At 47.3% G+C, this 18,208-nt stretch overlaps 1 pseudogene; it reads right to left on the bottom strand.

Annotated features, from left to right (window-relative positions):
• Positions 1-17,372, bottom strand: part of LOC107527969 (small ribosomal subunit protein eS4, X isoform-like) — a 31,395-nt pseudogene extending 14,023 nt beyond the window's left edge.
• Positions 17,373-18,208: the final 836 nt, after the last annotated feature.

Raw genomic sequence — 18,208 nt, 5'->3', positions numbered from 1 at the left:
CCCCTCTCCTTGTCTCTGCTTTTGCCTCGATTCCAGATCGCCCTCCCTGGCCCGCCGCAGGATGTTCCAGGGGCGGCTGGATCGCGACGTGGGTCTTGCGCGCACCCCTGCGAGGGACAGACCGGTCCCCTGACGGGAATCGATGAGGCGCATTGTGTGAAACCCGCGGGGCAAAGCTTCTCCTTTGGGGCCACCGTTCAACTGCATGTAAACGGGGCTCAGCAGCAGGAGCGTTTTCTGGGTTCACTCCAGAGACGTTCCCAGGGGCACAATAAACGGAGCCCGGCTGTTTCCAGGAACGTGGGTCACCCAAGCCTCAGAGTCTTCATCTAACCCCACCCGATACACTTGCGAGATCCGCTGTCACGTTACTCATGTGTTGTAAGGGCCTTTGCACACTTGCTGTAACAATCGCCCTTACACACAGGACACGTTAAACGTATTAGGGGAACCTTGTAAAGTTTTTATCTCTCTCCTGAACCGTTCATCTGTGTTTCCATCTCTGATCTGCCCAGTGCTGCTTCCAGTTAGCTGACAAACCTCATGGACACATTCATTCATTCATTCATTCATTCACGGGTCCATTCATTCGCACCCGGTATTTTGCATGCCTGCTGTGGGCTATGTAAATACAGGGCGTCCCAAAAGTATACACACGTTAACAGCTGATAGCCCAGGTTTGAAAGTGAAATGTATTTTAATAAACCTTGACTTTATAATTATTCAAAGTGCGTGTGTACATTTTTGGGGGACTCCCTGTATTATGTAGAAAAGGTAGAAGGACATTGTTCTGCCTTCAAGACGCTGGAGCCTTAGAATTAAAAATAAATTTGAAAGAAAGGGTGCCTGAGCCCCGACAGGAGGCCTCCGCGTCTGCAGTGCCACGCGGGGAGCTTTATAATCACGCGATGTCTATGCGGGGCCCATGTGACGTGACAGTGAGGGGTCCACAGGCGAGTGTCACGAGCGGTGCCAGTGGGAGGTGTTAAGCCTGGTCCCATCCTGAGTGATGACCTGGAGGGAGCCCTGCCCCTTCGGCGACCGTGACCTCAGAGCGGAAGCTCGGGTCGTGGGAGTGAGTTTACAGGGTAAATTCTTCGTGGGCCAGAGATTCCTGAGATACATGCTTTCTGATTTCTGATAAACATGGCCCGGATCCCCAGAAACGCCACGTCACACGCATCCTCCCCTCGCAGTGTCTGCGTCACCCCAGGCCCTCCCCTGGCTTTCGCCCTGCGGTGGGGACAACTAACAGCTTCTCTTCCTTGCCTTCACCTCTGGGAGGCCGCGTGAAGCTGAGCGTCTCCTTCGGGTTTTCGTTGTGCTTTTGAGGTTTGCGTTTCCTTCCCTGGGAAGCGTCTGTGTGCCTTCCCCGTTCAGTTGGTTTGATTTTTTGTTATTTGTTCCGATGAGCACCTTCTAAAGTGAGGAAGTCGGCTTTTTGTGTCCGTGTCGCGAGTGTTTCCCTCCTTACTGTTGATTAGGAGTGTCGCGTCCTGCGTGGGGAGTGACCGTCCCCACCGCCTCTGAGATGATTCCCGTGGCCACCCTTCACCCACGCTTTCTTTCTCTTACCACCTCATTTTTACATTCAGAAACTTGGATCCTTTTACATTTAGAAACTTTGAAATTAATTTGGGTATAAGGAATGAGAGGAGCCTGGCTTTGTTTTTTTCCAGCTGGCTGCCCTACCTAATTGCATTAAACACATTTATTGAGTAATCTCTTTTCTTGAAGTGCTGCCTTTATAGTCATGTAATATACCTCTTAACCATATGCCTTTACAGTAAATTAAATTCCCTGAAGCATTTTAAATCCTCTGTTGTGATCCACTGGCCTGCCTTGCATTTCTCTCCACTTCCAGGCTGTTTTGATGTTGAAGCTTCGGAATCAGTTTTATTATCTGCTAGGGCTAGTTTCTACTTTGGACTCTTTTTTCCCCCCCAGAATTTTTCTCCCTTAGTAAAAACTTCTTTCCAAAGCATTGCAAAAAAAGTTTGTTAGCAGGAGCCGGATCTTTCTCCGGTGTCCTCAGAGCCACTTTTTAAAGGGGCTGCTTTGCTTAGAGGGCTCACTTTCTCAACAAATATTGGGAACCTAGTAGCAGTACCATCAGCTGTTTCATGCTCTCGATGTGTTTTTTCCCTTCACTTCCTTGCTTAACATAAGCCTTTATTGGGGGTTGCTGTGCACTTGGCTGGGGGATTGACCGGAGAGCCCTCGCCCGAGTCAGTGACAACTCAGCCGCTAGGCCTGTCCTGTGATTGAGGCCCCCCCCAAGGGCCAGTCTTAGAGCTCACGGGATTTTCCACAAAGCCAGATGCCAGGAAAGGGAGGAAGCCCGCCAGCAGCTGGCTCTGCATCTCACCCTGAGCCTCTGCACAGCCCCTGGGCAGAATTAGCAGCCTTACAGCCGCCCAGTTAGTCCTAATACCTGGAAAATCACAAAGAGGGCCTTAGGCGTGATTGTGCTAATCCTCTGCTAATTCCTCTTAAAAATGTCTTTAAAACACCTTTTTTTTTTTTACATACTGAGGCAAGTTTCGAGGGGATATATGTACCCGAGGAGCTGTGGACAGAGAGCGGAGCCCGGGCCGGTGTGGCTCAGTGGTCGGCCCCAGCACCGAAGGGTCGCAGGTTTGAATCCCGGTCAAGGCCACGTACCTGGGTGGCAGGTTCAGTCTCCAGCCCCGGTTGGGGCTCTTGCAGAAGGCCACCCATCCATGTGTGTCTCACATCAATGTTTCTCTCTCTCTCTTTCTCTCCCCCTCCCTTCCACTCTCTCTAAAAAAATCAATGGAAAAAATATCCTCAAGTGAGGATTAACAAAAAATAAAAAAAGAGAGAATAGAGAACTGTAATCAGAACTCCCACGTGGTGGCAAGGGAAAGAGATACTTCCCCCTGCCGTGGGCCGTGTGGGGGATGTGGGAGTCAGGCAGGTTACCTTTTCCCAGGGGTGTCGGCTTTGACATTGGGACAGAGAGGCGTCCAGTTTCGCCCGCGTCCCCTTTTGTGATGGCTGTCGCCTCGACGATGCATCTCTCTCCAGTCCATGTCTTGCTCGTCCGTTGCCATCTGCTTTTACAGCGAAACGACTCGGTTCTGATGTTTACCACAGACAGCACATCCGAAGGGACCAGCCTGTGTCCAGGGGAGTCCCAGGCGCCAGAAGTGACTCTTCACTTTTTCCATTTCACACAGCACAGAATTTATCTTTTCTGTTCCATGTAAACGGCATGAGCCCAGTTGCAGAAGCAGCGCGGGCACCTTTGAGCACCCACATGAACGAAAGAGGAACCGAGTGGCAGTGCGTTTGAGGGTGCCCCCTTTCCCAGGAGGCTCAGGGCCACTGATGGTGGCTCTGTGGGTCCCCGTGCACATGGGGAGCCCCTGTCCCCCAGGTTGCCGCAGGCTAGGGCAGCCCCGGGAGAAGGACCATGGAGCGTCTCGTCTCCTTCCATGGGTCCCTGACAACCTAGTTCCAGCCAGAAGGCTTCTTTTGGGGGGGGGGGGGGTGATATTTTTCCCATTGATTTTTAGGGAGAATGGAAGGGAGGGAGAGAGAGAAACATCGATGTGAGAGAGACTCATTGATTGGTTGCCTCCCAACCCCGCCGGGAACACACCTGCAACCCAGGTCCATGCCCTTGAGCGGGAATCGAACCCGTGACCCCTAGTGCTCGGGCTGACACTCTCACCACTGAGCCGGAATGGCCAGGGCGAGGCTCCTTTATTTTCACAGAACCTACCCCACCCCTGCAGTTCACTTGCTGTCGGGAAAGGCACATCCTGTCTGTCAGTAGGTCAGAAGCACGGGCTCGCTCTCCAGACATTCCAGGGCCCTGCTTTCTGATGTGACATTTGACTTACAGAAAAGCAGCCTGTTGGTTTTGGGTTTTTTTTTCCTGCATAAAATACACAGAGCTAAGGATGGCTTTGTAATGTAGTAAATAAGATCCCACGCACATTCCGCGGGACACACAGCGTGGGGAGTTCACATAATAAGACGAGGAATGCCGCCCGTTTGTTTTCGGACCAGTGTGGCCTTTGTGACCTTCCCCGCATCCGTCAAAGCCACGTTCAAATACAGAAGCGGTGCGTTGACACACAACGGACACTTTCTCTTCATGCATCAAACACAGCCACGGCAGCAGCCTTTTTATATTTCGATAAAGGTGAAGGCAAACCCTAAATATAGTTCATGACTTAAGCGAAGGCTAAATTTATGAGGGGAAATGTGTTGAAATTCAGGTGGGTGTCACCAGAAGGAGCAGGAGCATGGGGGTGGGAGGCAGGACTCAGGGACGCGGCGGGTAAAGTCAGGCCAGACATGCACGCGAATCTCCAAGAGAAGGTTTAACCGAGAATTAATATGCTGCTATTTTTGAAAGCGAGAAGGTGTCTGGTCACCAAAAGAGAAAAGAAAAAGCTTAAAGCTGTATTTATATCCAAGTGCATGTCAGTTCTGTGTTTCCTTTCTTCCAAGTGCCAGGGGTGGGAGGATGCTTTTTGCAGTTGGTATTTGGAAATTTATTCCTGTCTGATGACCAGTAAATACCTTGTGTCCCCAGTTCCTAGCCCACGCCTGGTGACTGGAATTGATCTGAACAAGACTCTACTTTTGTCTCTTTCTTTAGGTTTTCTAGTTGTCTTTCTAACTCTTTTTAAAATATATATCTTTATGGATTTCAGAGAGAGGAAGGGAGAGGGAGAGAGAGAAAAACATCAGTAATGAGAGAGTCATGGATCGGTTGCCTCCTGCACACCCCCTGCTGGGGATCGAGCCCGAACCCCGGACCTGTGCCCTGACCGGGAATCGAACCCAGATCTCCTGGATCCTAGGTCAATGCTCAACCGCTGAGCCACGCCCGGCTGTGCTTTAACTCATCTTTTCCACATTCACTCCTCTTTCCGTAGGTTGTTTTCCAGCAGCTGTTAAGACTCTTCAGGGCCTGGTGCATTTATTGTTTGGTATGGGTGGTGACATCTAGCTCTGACCTGGCACGAGGCCTTGCTGGGCATGGGCGCCTTTGCCAGCCCTCCTTGCTGCCGAGGCTCCCGCGCGCATGAGTATTCCTTAGGGTCCATTTCATATATTTCTCATATTTATGCACGGTAACTCCTTCATTTATTGCTAAATATATGTTAAAATAATTTTTACAGCCCAGCGAGAGTGGCTTAGGTGGCTTAGCGTCGTCATGTGCACCAAAAGGTTGCCGGTTCGATTCCCAGTCAGGGCACTTACTTGGGTTCCAGGTTTGGTCTTCGGTCCAGAAGGCAACCAACTAATGTTTCTCTCTCTCTCTCTCTCTCTCTCTCTCTCTCTCTCTCTGTCTCTGTCTCTGTCTCTCTCTGTCTCTCTCTCTGTCTCCCTAAGCATGTCCTCAAGGATTAAAAAAAACTTAAAATAATTTTAAAAATAAAAAATGCACTTCTTTCGAACACATCATATTGTAAAAGGCACCCCAATTCTTATAGATACCGCAACTTTCCACCCAGGTAAAAGTCGCTCTGAAGTCGCAGGAAGCTGCAGACCATGCTTTTGGGAAACTGTGTTTTGAGGTCGCCCTGCACCTGGCAGAACAAAATTTTCAACAAGATGGCATGGAACCCCCTGTGGAATTTTCCCTCTGATTTGTAGGAATCACCTGCTTCATTCCCCGTGCACGCGGGCTTTAAAAGGATGCTCTTTCAGCCCAGCCGGTGTGGCTCAGCGGTTGAGCATCGACCCAGGATCCAGGAGATCGAGGTTCGATTCTCGGTCAGGGCACAGGCCCGGGTTGCGGGCTCGATCCCCAGCAGGGGCCCTGCAGGAGGCAGCCAATCCATATTTCTCTCTCATCATTGATGTTTCTCTCTCCCTCTCCCCTCCTCTCTCTGAATTCGATAAAAACATATTTAAAAGGATGCTCTTTCCTATCTCCTTGGCATTTGCTTCTATCAGTAACTGCTAAACGAGTCCCTCTAATCCTGGCCAAGGGGCTGGTGTTGATTTGCGAAGCCAGAACCAGGAAAGACAGCCACTTAATCTTGTCCATGAATAGTTTCCTGGTCTTGTTACATATTGCTTATCCTGCTAAATTCACATGCGGACTCCAACTCCAGCCATTTCTGAAGATCTTGGCTCGCAGGAGCCTTCAGTTTCCTGCGCCTTCTCGCCACAGAGTTGGAAGGGCCCCCCGGAGAAGAGAAAATTCAGTTATTTTAAGCCTCCTGAGTTTACCTTACTGTTTGCCTGTTATAATACATATATATTTTATTCTAGAAAAGAGATTTACAAACAAAATGTAGGTGTTTATAAAACAAAAAGTTAAAAGGATCAATAAACAGCATGCAGGTGTTTACGGCTCAGTACCCAGTAAGGCAAAGAGAGGAGGTGCCAAGAAGGAAGGATTTGTAGGCGGGAAAGCAGCTTGCGTAGCTCACTGATAAGAAAGGTGGGGGGAGTGATAGGACAGGCAGGACCTCAAGGACCCAGTGCCAAAACCACAGAAATGATCGCGAAACCGTTAGGGGTCAGATTTCAGGTCCCTCCCTCTGCTCTTTCTGCTTCTCTTGTTTGGACGGGAGCCCTGTGGAATCGAACCTGGTCCTGGGGCCCGTGGTAACTGCAACTGAAGAGAGGTTATGGGTAACGGTCCGGACAGAAGGGAGCCTGTATTGTAATATTTGCCGCCCTCACTAGATTTAGAAATTTTACAAAGTAGGACCCAAGTTTTCTCTTTTTCAGTGACTTCCTTTACTCCAAAGGCAGAGTAATTTTAGCTTATTACCTCTGGGCCTAACATTTCTTCCCCCCCTTTTTTTTTTAATGTTAGTGACTGAGTTTCTTTGTGTCTCTGTGTTTAATATGTCTATTGATTTCAGAGAGAAGAAGGGAGAGGGAGAAAGAGAGAAACATCAATGATGAGAGTCATTGATCGGCTGCCTCCTGCACTCCCCCTGCTGGGGATCGAGCCTGCAACCTGGGCCTGTGCCCTGACCGAGAATCGAACCGCAACCTCCTGGTTCACAGGTTGATGCTCAATCACTGAGCCACGCCGACCGGGCTAAAATTTCTTCTCTATAAAATGAAAATGTTGGAGGTGTTAGACTAGAATTCGGTGGTTCTTAACTCGTGCACATAAGAATTACTTGCAGTGCAACAAATGGTGCTGGGACAACTGGTCTCCACATGCAGAGGAACAAAGTCGGATTCCAGCTCCACCCATCCAGCAATGAACTCAACGCGGATTGTAGAGCCGAACCTGAGAATGAAAACTATAAAGTGCTTCCAAGAAAACACAAGAGTAAGTCTTCATGACCCTGGAATAAGCAACAGTTCCGTAGATATGACACCAGAAGCACAAATGACAAAAGAAAACAGTAGATAAATCGAACCTCATAAATGATAGGCTTTTGTGCTTTAAAGAATGCCATTAATAAAGCGAAAAGACCACCCCCAAAGTGGGAGAAAATACTCGCAAATCATATATCTACTAAGGGCCTAGTATCCACAATATATAAAGAGCTCTTACAAGTAAACAGATAAAAGAAACCCGTTAAAAATAGCAAAGGACTTGAATAGACACTTCTGCAGAGACATTGCAGTGGCCAGTAGACATGTGAGAAGAGCTTCACATCATTAGTTACCAGGGAAATGCAGGTCAAAACCACAGTGAGATACCACTCCACACCCACTAGGATGGGGATTTTCAGGAGCAACAGAAACACGCGTTGACTGGAAAGTGGAGACATTGAATGTAAAATGGCACAGCTGCTGTGGGTAAAAATAGTTTGCAGTTCCCTAAAATGTTAAACGTGGGATTATCATATGACCCAGCAATTTCAGGCCTAGGCGTATATACATAAGAAAATTGAAAGCATGTCCGCATAAAAACTTGTACATAAGTGTTCAGAGCAGCATTATTTCATTATTTCATTATTTTTAATAACCCCAATGCCCGTCACCTGATGAATGGGTACACAAGTTGTGGTACGTCCATACAGTAGAATATTCTTCAGCCCTAGAAAGGAATGAAGTACATGCTTCAACATGGATGAGCCTTGAAAACGTTATGGTAAATGAATGAAAGAGGCCAGGTGACATGAGGCAGGAAGGAAGGGGGTACATGGCACTGAAGCAGGTGACCAGGACTCCCAGGGACAGTGAGAGAAAGGAGCATCCACCCTGAGGTCAGAGCGTAGGATATGGTAACATCTGGGGCTGGCCATAGAGCTAGGACTTGGATGTGGGTGTAGGATCATGACCTCCTTCAGTGGTGGGACCTGAGACCTCTCTCTGCAGGGAGCGGTCTACCTGCAAGACACGTGCCTGAAGCTTCATTCGGTTGGTGGCCAGAATATCCCTGGAATAGTGCTTGTAACTGATCTTGCCCCGCTAAGATATTCCCTTGTTGAGACATAAAATCGTTGAACGTAAATGTAAAAATTAAAATCAACCATAAAGTTCATTTCATTCTCAACATAGAGACAAAACTGTTCGCTTTCTAATTTAGATGGTCCGCATAGACCCATCAACAAGATTGTGATGGTAGCAACTGATATTCCTTTTGGATATGTTGTTAGAGCTGATCTTAATGGTAGGGCTTTGGATAAATGACACCATTTTTCATTCTTATCTTAAAGAAATCTAACAGTCCAAATTGCCAGTTATAAAAATTGTCGCGGGGACGGAAGGGACAGCCCAGGGAGTACAGTCGATGGTATGGTAATAGCTCGGTGTGGTGCCAGGTGGGTGCTGGACCCACCCGCTGATGGCCTCCCAAGGCCTGTGAAGGTCTAATCACTGTGTTGTGCACCTGAAACTGACATAATGTCGTATGTCAAGTATAATTGAAAAATAAATCTTAAAAAACCTATAGAAAAAAAATCAACAGATTAAAAAAAAATCTTGCCCAGCAGGACTGGCTCAGTTGGTTGGAGCGACTTCCCATACCCTGAAAGGTTGCGGGTTCGGTCCCCGATGAGGGCACATGCAAGACTCAACCGCGGTACATAAATAAGTGGAGCAGCAAATAGATGTTTCTGTCTCTCTCTCTCCCTCCCTGTCACTACCTCTCTCTAAAATAAATAAAATTTTTAAAATGTGACAAACCACCGAAGTCAAAGGATGCTGGTTTCCAGTCTTGTCGTTCCCACCAAGACTTTGGGTGAGTCATTTAACCTCTGCTTCCTTTTTCCCTTGGACTTTCCAGCTTCTAAATTTATTTCAAGCTTCAAAAGTCTCTGAGAGCAGAAAATATTAAAAAGATAACTGTTGAAAGCACTGTGTCATTATATATAGACTATTTACACATAAAATCTTTGTCATTGGCAGTCACCAGAAGATGACTGATTATGAACAGTGAAACATCTTGGAAGTGTTCATGAACTTACAATTTTTAAAAAGTTCTCAATTTTTTCATATCGACATTCGATATTAAATTCATTAATTCCCATTTTAATTAGATTTATTCAGGCTTTCTTGGCCTGTTTCAAGAAAATGTTAAAAATTAAGCAACAAATAAGAACACAGAAGAGAAAAGTGACCGGATCTGGAGGCAATGGTGGAGGGACTGGGGGGGCAGAGAAAGACTTTTAAATGCCATAGAATAAGTCCCCCCAAAATTGCTGAATCTTACAATATGAAATTTTTAATACTAAAAAAGACAAATGAGCTGAGAAAATATTTGCAGTAAATAAGGCAGAAAAGGGATTAATATCCTCAATATCTAATAAGTTCGAAAACATAGAAAATGGGGGGAAAACATTAATAAACAACAGAAAAAAAATGTTGTCAAACCTGTCAACAAACCTAAAACTAACTTGTATCTTATAGTATTTAGTCTTTTACCCAGTGAATGAGGCATGGCCCACTTATACACGTCTTCTTGAATAAGTAAATTTAATAGATAATACTGAATAAAATATCTTTTGTTTCTTTGTTCGCATATAGGTCCATGCATAGTTGGTTTAAATTTTTCCTCGGTACTGGGTTTCATATTTTCATACTTTTGTAAATGCAGTGTTTATTATATTTTAAACTAGTATTTCTGGTATCTAGTAAAGATAGCAGTTTAAGCCATACTCATCCATGTTAGCCTCATTATTAATGAAAGGAATTACTTATTTGATTTTTTGGTGATTTCCCTTTGAAAACAATTAAAAATTAAATGCTTCACCCGGCCAGTGTGGCTCAGCGGCTGAGCATCGACGTAGGATCCAGGAGCTCGTGGTTCGATCCCCAGTCAGGGCACAGGCCCGGGGTGCAGGCTCCTCGATCCCCAGCAGGGGGCGTGCGGGCGGCAGCCCATCAGTCACTCACCATTGATGTTTCTCTGTCCCTCTCTCCCTTCCTCTCTCTGAAATCAATAAAGATACATTTAAAAAAAATAATTGCTTCAAAGTTTTGGTTTTTCCCCTCTGCTCGGTATCTTTCTGTTTGGTTGTTTCTTATTTGTTCCGGTTTCAAAATTAGTTTGGGGGGCGGGGCTTGTGGTTACATAAGCTCGATTCTGGATAGCTAGTGTCCTGAGACCTGTTTCAGCGTGAATTTAGAGGAGAGTGGTTTTCATGCTTTGCTTTGATTGGCAGGTGTGTGGGTTGTATTCCTGTGTAAAGGGAGTGTATCGGTTTCCTGTGGCTGCTGTAACAAATTCCCACAAGTTTGGAGGCCAGAAGTCCAGCCTCTGGCAGGGCTGCCCTCGCTCTGGGGGACCTAGGGGCGGAGTCCATCCCTGTCTCTTGCGGGTTTGGTGGCTGCCCCCGCATTCCTTGGCTAGTGGCCTTCTCTCTCCAATCTTTGCCTATATCTTCTCCAGCCCTTCTGTCCTGTCCCTGTCAGCCCTCCCTCTGCCTCACTCTTTCAAGGACACTTGTCATTGGACTTAGGGCCCGCTGGGATAATCTAGGATGCCCTTCTCATCTCAGAATCCTGAACTTATATCTGGAAGGACCCTTTTTCCAAATAAGGTCCCATTCACAGGTGTTGGGGATTAGCATGTGGACATACCTTGTTGGGGGCCACTCTTCATACTTCTGCAGGAGCCACCTACAGTTGCCAGTGTGCTTTCCCGTTTATACCTTTTTGATACTTGTATATAAATTTTTTGTATCTCTTTTTTTTTAAATAAACATTTTTATTGATTTCAGAGAGAGGAAGGGAGAGGGAGAGAGAGACAGAAACATCAATGATGAGAGAGTCATTGATCGAGCCCACAACCCGGGCCTGTGCCCTGACGGGGAATCGAACCCTGGTCTCCTGGATCCTGGGTCAGTGCTCAACCACTGAGCCACGCCAGCTGGGCAAATCTTTTGTATTTCTGTATTTTCTCTCTAGGAAGAACATTATATCTTGCACATGGACTTAGAGTTTGGCAATAGGTTCCAAGCAATTGTTTGCTTTGCTTTGCAAACAGCGGAGCAGGAGAATGGTCTTGCCATTTCCCCGGGTGTTATAAACGGAGCGGAGCCCTGGGACAGATCAGATTCCTTATGCATGATTCAGGGGACCTAGTGGTGAAGTAGTGAGGGCGCAGCGACCATCTGCTGGAAGCGCAGGTGCACTGTTGCTCTTTCGCTGAGTTGTGTGTCTCTCTCATGAAAAGAACACCCTGTCGTTTCCTGATCCCGTCACACAGAGTAACACTGTGCAAGTCTTTCTCAGAGGCTGTGCTTCCAGAAGGTTTGGGCTTTGATATGAGGAAATCGCTTTCATGATCTGGAAAACAAGCGCCTTCAGTCCTCTTGTGAAAGTACATCTTATGGAGCTTTGATTTTTTATTTATTTATTTTTTTAGGAGGTACTGGTGTTTATTTTAGTTTTGGTATGTGGATAAGTCACCACGGGGTATTGGTTCCTCTGATTCAGCTTTTATGGCCCAGCCATTGTGTTAAATATGAAGCTGGTGGGGGGAAAAAATAGAGCCCCTTTAAAGTATATATTTCTCTTTATCTGACCTTTATATACAGGGTGGGGTAAAAGTAGGTTTACAGTTCTTATGGAAAATAATACAATAATTAATAAATAACAATACAGGAATTAACTCTGCACAGGCCACAGTGTGGTGATAACCAGAGGGAACGGGGGTGGGGCAGGTAGAAGAGGGTATGGGGGAGCCAAATGGTGACGGAAGGAGACTTGACTTTGGGTGTTGAACATATAGTACAATATACAGATGATGTGCTATAGGATTTACACCTGAAACCTATATAATTTTATTAACCACTCTCACCCCAATACATTCAATAAAAATAAAGAATAAACTGTGTTTTGCATACTCACAACTGTAAACCTACTTTTGCCCCACCCTGTATAATTAAAATTTTTATTGTAATTTTGCATACTAAGAATGCCTTTTCATTGTAAGAATCCGTACAGAGAGATCCCTTGTATAGCTTGTCCAGTTTCCTCAGTGGTAACATTTTACAGATCGCAGTGGAGTCTCTCAAGGCCTGAGGGCTCTCAGGTGGCCCTGGGGAACCGCCCTTAGGGTGAGCAGCTGAGGCCTGCGGGTGACAGCCACTCGAGTGAGCCCCTTTCCTAGGGAACCCGCCAGCCCTGTCGAGCCTTCGGATGAGCAGCCCTGGCCAGCGTCTTGACTGCGACTTCTGAGAGCCCTGGAGCCAGAGCCACTCAGCTCAGCTGCTCCTGGATCCCTGCCCTTTACCAACCGTGTGAAATCATAAGGTCACTGCCTTAAGTCACTGCATCGTCTTATGTAGCAATAGATAATTACAGTTGGCCATTGAACAGCATGAGGGCCGGCTCGCTGGCCCCCTGCGCAGTTGAAAATCCACAGGTAACTTTGACTCTCCCCAGATTTAACTACAGTCCCTCGATATCCGCAGGACACCCTGCAGATACCAAAATTTTCAGATGCTCAAGTCACTTCTAGAGAGCGGCGTAGATCAATGCATTTGTGGGTTCCCAATGGTGGGTTGAAAATCCTGGTTTTGATCCACAATTGACTGAGGCTGCAGATGTGAAATCCGGGGCTGCAGAGAACCACTGTCTGTGTGTTGGAGAAAATCTGCATTTAAATGGACTCGTGCTGTTCAGACCTGTGTCACTCAACTGTAATACACGGAGCATTTCATAGCATGTGGCTCTGCACACAGGAAGACCTAAAAAATATTTACTAATTTCTCCAAAAAGCATTTATTTGAATAAGGCATTTATATGTTTTCGGATGCTCTTCTGTGACCCCAGCCCTGCTCTCCCCTCCTCATACCTTTTTCTAGGCCTGACGTTCGTGAACCTGGCTCTTTAAATCGCCATGGTTCCAATTTATCTTTTTAACATTTATCAGGACTGAGCGAAGGGACTGGTTTTCTTACTCCCTCTGTGTCTCCTCGCCCCCTTTCATCCGGGTTTACCTGACCCGTGTTTCGTTCCATCGGGGCTCCGAGATCAAGTCAGCAAATGTGAGCACAAACTCTTATTGACCAAAAGCCTCCTAAATGCGCTCGGCCACGCTCCACACGGCTGCCTGTAGCAATGAAAAGTTATCTTCGGCCCGGCCGGTGTGGCTCAGTGGTTGAGGGTCCAACCCATGAACCAGGAGGTCAGGGTTCGATGCCCGGTCAGGGCACAGGCCCGGGTTGTGGGCTCCTGGATCCCCAGCAGGGGGCGTGCGGGAGGCATCCGATCAATGACTCTCATCATTGATGTTTCTCTCTCTCTCCCTCCCCCTTCCTCTCTCTGAAATCAATAAAAAAATATTTTAAAGTATCTAAAAAGAAAGGAAACTGTGCTAATGTAGTATGGTTTTCTTAAAATAAAAAAAAAAATGTCTTCAGTTATTGTACTTTTTTCTTGAAGCCTACCATGCAAATGTAGTGCTTTGTCTTTATTTTAGTTTCCCTCTTTACGTTTGTGTGCTTGTCACCTGCCTGGATTGTCACCTCCTTACAGATATATCAGAGTCCCAGTCGGTTTCTGGGTTTCCTCTACTGTCTCTGGGGCTCCTGTCCTTCTGGAATTTCAGGCAAGACCAGTTAGACTTTGCTGGAAAATCCATCTGTGGATAGATCCCAGGATCTGTTTAAAGTTCAGGGGAGACGGAGAGAAAGGAGGCGCATCCCGACCAATATTGCCTCTGTCCCTGTGTGTTTAATGTTCCTATAGCTAGTGTCACTTTAGTGAGATATAGGACGGGCGATAAATACCTGTGGAAATGCTCATGTTCCGTTGTAAGACCTTAGGAAAACATTAAAAACTGGTTGAAGCCCGGCCCCTGGGTCTCAGTTGGTTGAGCGTCGACCCAGGAACCCAGAGGTCGCTGGTTCGATTCCAGGTCAGGCCACATGCAGGGCAGCCGACCGATGTTTCTCTCGCATCGATGTTTCTCTCTCTCTCTCTCTCTCTCTCTCCCCCACCCCCCTCCACTCTCTCTGAAAAGCAATGGAAAAACATCCTCACGGAAGGATTAACAAAAAACAAAACCAAAAAATATTATAAGAGACCACAAATTCCAATTTGATGCTCAATCATATCTTAAATTATGCTCACGATTGTATTTCTCAGTGACAAATACCGCTTTCCCACTGGCTCACAGGCCTTGAAAATCCGTGAAGGACAAGGGCTGTGTTTTGACTTTTTAAAAATCTCGAGGTTTCACTGGTCCTGCTACTTGTGGCTGGAAAGTTGAGAGACGGGTCAGGACCTCATAGCTCACCCAGGACAGAACATCGCTCGGTCAGACTCACTGCACGCAGAGCAAGCTGGAATTAGCCAGAAAGTAAAATTACAGCATACACAGAAATGCAACCATTTTATATTTTGCTTATACCGTAACTCCAATTAAATGGTAACTAAGTGTTGCAAAGTATACCTCCCGGAGGGTGGGTCCCGTTTTAATGAGTAGTTCAGGATCCTGTCCCATCAGCAGATAGTTTGTACACAAGTATAAATTATTTGCGGTGGGTGAAATATTTTGGCTGAAATATCCCCCATCCCACCCTTCTGCTTGGTCAGCTTTTTGTCTTGAACTAGCCAGACTCAACCTCAGCCTGGCCCAGACCCCATGGGGATGCTGGGCTCAGCGCCTGACCATCAAGGTTAAGATCCAGCCCTCCAGCCCTGGCCGGTTGTCTCAGTGGTTAGAGCATCAGCCCGCAGACTGAAGGGTCCTGGGTTCAATTCCAGCCAAGGGCATGTACCTCGGTTGCAGGCTTAGCCCCATGTGGGGTGCATGTAGAAGGCAACCAATTGGTGTGTCTGCCACATCGATGTTTCTTTCTCCCTCCCTCTCCCCCTCTCCCTCCCCCTCCCTCCCTCCCTCCCTCCCTCTCTGAAAAGAATATCATGGACAGAATATCATCCAGTGATGATTAAAAAAAAAAAGATGCAGCCCTCCAGGCCAGTGGGGAGCCTGCCCGGCTTGCCCCGCCTCTCAGCAACCTTAGGCAGCCACATTCCCCCTTTGTGGGCTCTTCTGTTTTCTTTCTTTGTTAATCCTGTTTTGCATCCCCACTGGGGGTGGGGATCGAACCTGCAACCCAGGTACCTGCCCTAGATTGGGAATCGAACCCGAGACCCTTCGGTTCCCAGGCCAGCGCTCTAACCACTGAGCCACATCAGCCAGGGCCGTAGTTTTTAATTTCTGAGCTGAGAACAAAGTGGGGACATGGCAGAGAAAGGGGGAGAGGAGACAGGGCCGTTTATCTGTCTCGAAAGCATCTCTCCCTGATCCTTCTCAGTGAACACAGCCGGGGAAATGTCCAGCCGGAGCCGGCGAGAGGGGCCATCCGATCCTGCAGGTGCTCCGGGACGGTCGATCACTAAGGTGACACGCTGACCTTTGCCTGGGAGTGTCCTGATTCGAGCACTGACAAGCCTGTCCCCGGAAGCCACTCCCTGAGACACAAAAAGCCCTGGCTTCTGGGGATGGGTCCTGAAGGTTGGGGGGAGGGGGAACAAAACCCATAAGGTCGCCCCACCCCCCGCAATCAGGGACTGAGAGCCTTGTCGAGTTAGCGTGGAATGGGCCCTGCTCAGGTCATTATCTCTGCAGTCACTGTCGCTGTTTTCACCCCGACCGCTGATGGCATGTATGATTCACAGGCCACAAAAATGTATCATCCGTCATTGCGTCACTCCCAGCAAGGAGATGTCCGTGTGTGCTTAAGGGCGTTGTCACCATGAGCGTGAAGAATCCACCTTTGGCGTGGTCTGTGGTTCCTGATTGCGCTCTGTACCAAGAGAGTTCAAATGTTAACATTGTGAGGATTCTGATCATGTTTTCTAAGAATTCAGATAATGGAAATGAAAACTGTTAGAATAGCAATGCCAGCCTGGCCCAGACCTCCCTGGAAAAGAAGGCTATTTGGCTGGGACACTTAAATGACAGGTACAAGATGCATACAACTGCCAGGCCGGTGCTGCTCAGTGGTTGAGAGTTGACCCATGAACCAGGAGGTCGCGGTTCGAGTCCTGGTCAGGGCACAGGCCCGGGGTGCAGGCTCCTGGATCCCCAGCAGGGGGCGCGCAGGAGGCAGCCGATCAATGACTCTCACCATTGATGTTTCTCTCTCTCTCCCTCTCCCCGTTTCTCTCTGAAATCAATAAAAACATATTTTTTAAAAAGATGCATACACCTGATTCGGGGAGGTCAATGACCAAAATAGAGCATGATACATAACATACAGATCAGAGGTTAGAACTGGAAAAGGCGGTGGGGAAGCTCGTAGGGAGACCGAGTCTCGCTGCTTTGGGCTGAGATAGGCCTCAATGGAATTTCTAAATGGATCAAGAGGTTTTTCATCCCTAAAAAGACACCCAGGCCCAGGGGAAGCCAGCTTCCCTGGACTGACCTTGGCATTGCCACCTGGATGCATCACAGTTTCGTTCCCCTGCTGCTCTATGAACCTCAGTCAAGTTGCATTTCCTGAGCCGGAGGCTGCCGTGAAGTGCCCTGTGGGCAGGCGGGGAAACCTGGGTGTTAGATGTGCTGTCCCCATGACGCAGAGCTGACTGTGCCATCTTATCAGCCACCCTGCTGTCTGTTCAGCGATGCCTCAGATAGATCGTGGCAGCAAACACATTCTGCCCAGCTATTCGGTATTTTGATTAGGAACTGACATTTTAAATCATCTTGATTTTATTTATTTATTTTAAAGAGTTTTTTTAGGGAGAGGAAACGAGAGGGAGAGAGAGAAACATGGATTTGATCGGCTGCCTCCTGCATGCCCCATGCCAGGGTTCGAGCCTGCAACCTGGGCCTGGGCCCAGACCGGGAATCGAACCGGCGACCTTTCGGTCCACTGGGCGATGCCCAACAAACTGGGCCACAGCAGCCGGGGCTCAGTCAACTTGATCTGAATGAAGATTTCCATGAAAGTTTCAAAAAGGCGCACCTCGTACAAGATGCCCTTGAAAGGGATCATGGTTGGTGTACCTGCGACATTGAGGTTCTCATAATACAAGTTTCTGGTCAGTTTTTAGTTTCTTCAAAATGCGCACAACACCAACGAGATGTTTGAATTTACTGAAGTGGAAGGAGGTGGGCTCCTTAGCACATGTGCCTCCAAGGGGACGTCATTGTTGTCAGCTGTAAAATGATAAAATGCTGGCCTGCTGTGAAATCATATTTTCAAAGGGTGGGACAAAAGGAGTGTCCTTCGCAATTTGGAAATACACTGAGGGTGAGCTTGGAGAAAAGTATGGACCCTTCTGTGCTCTTTCCTCAAAACTGTTTCATGATCTCTGCCGAGGCCGTGAGAAGCCTCTGTGTGCGGTGATTTATCCGAGTCGTCTAATATTGCATTCAGGCTGTGGTAAACGCTCACAGGGTGATAAAATGACTCATTGTTTTGAAATGACTGCTTCAGGTTTTTAAAACGTCACCAGAAAAGGGCAGCCGCGTTCAACAGGACTGTCTCAACTAAACTAGAACTCAGCTCTCACAAGCTCGAGTCGCATCTTGGCTTCAAAACTGTTCTCCCTGAAAAAGAGAGGTTTCCCTTGTCTACTCGATGTCTTAAAATGAGAGACAGACTTAAATGTAAAACTACAGACTGTCTAGAAAAGAACATAAGAGAAAATCGCCAGGACTGAGAACTGGGCTAAGAGCTCTCCCTTTAGACTTGACACCAGAAATGCAGTGCATGGGAGGAAAAATCGATATATTGGAACTCATTAAAATTAACGGCCTTTTCTCTGGGAAAAAGCCTGTTGAAAGAATGGAAAGACAAGCTATAGGTTGGGAAAAAATATTTCCAAA

This window comes from Miniopterus natalensis, chromosome 22 (genome assembly GCF_054644295.1).
Source record: "Miniopterus natalensis isolate mMinNat1 chromosome 22, mMinNat1.hap1, whole genome shotgun sequence".
Classification (NCBI taxonomy): Eukaryota; Metazoa; Chordata; class Mammalia; order Chiroptera; family Miniopteridae; genus Miniopterus; species Miniopterus natalensis.
Note: the sequence above shows the minus strand (reverse complement) of the source record. Positions and strands in the feature narration are given on the sequence as shown.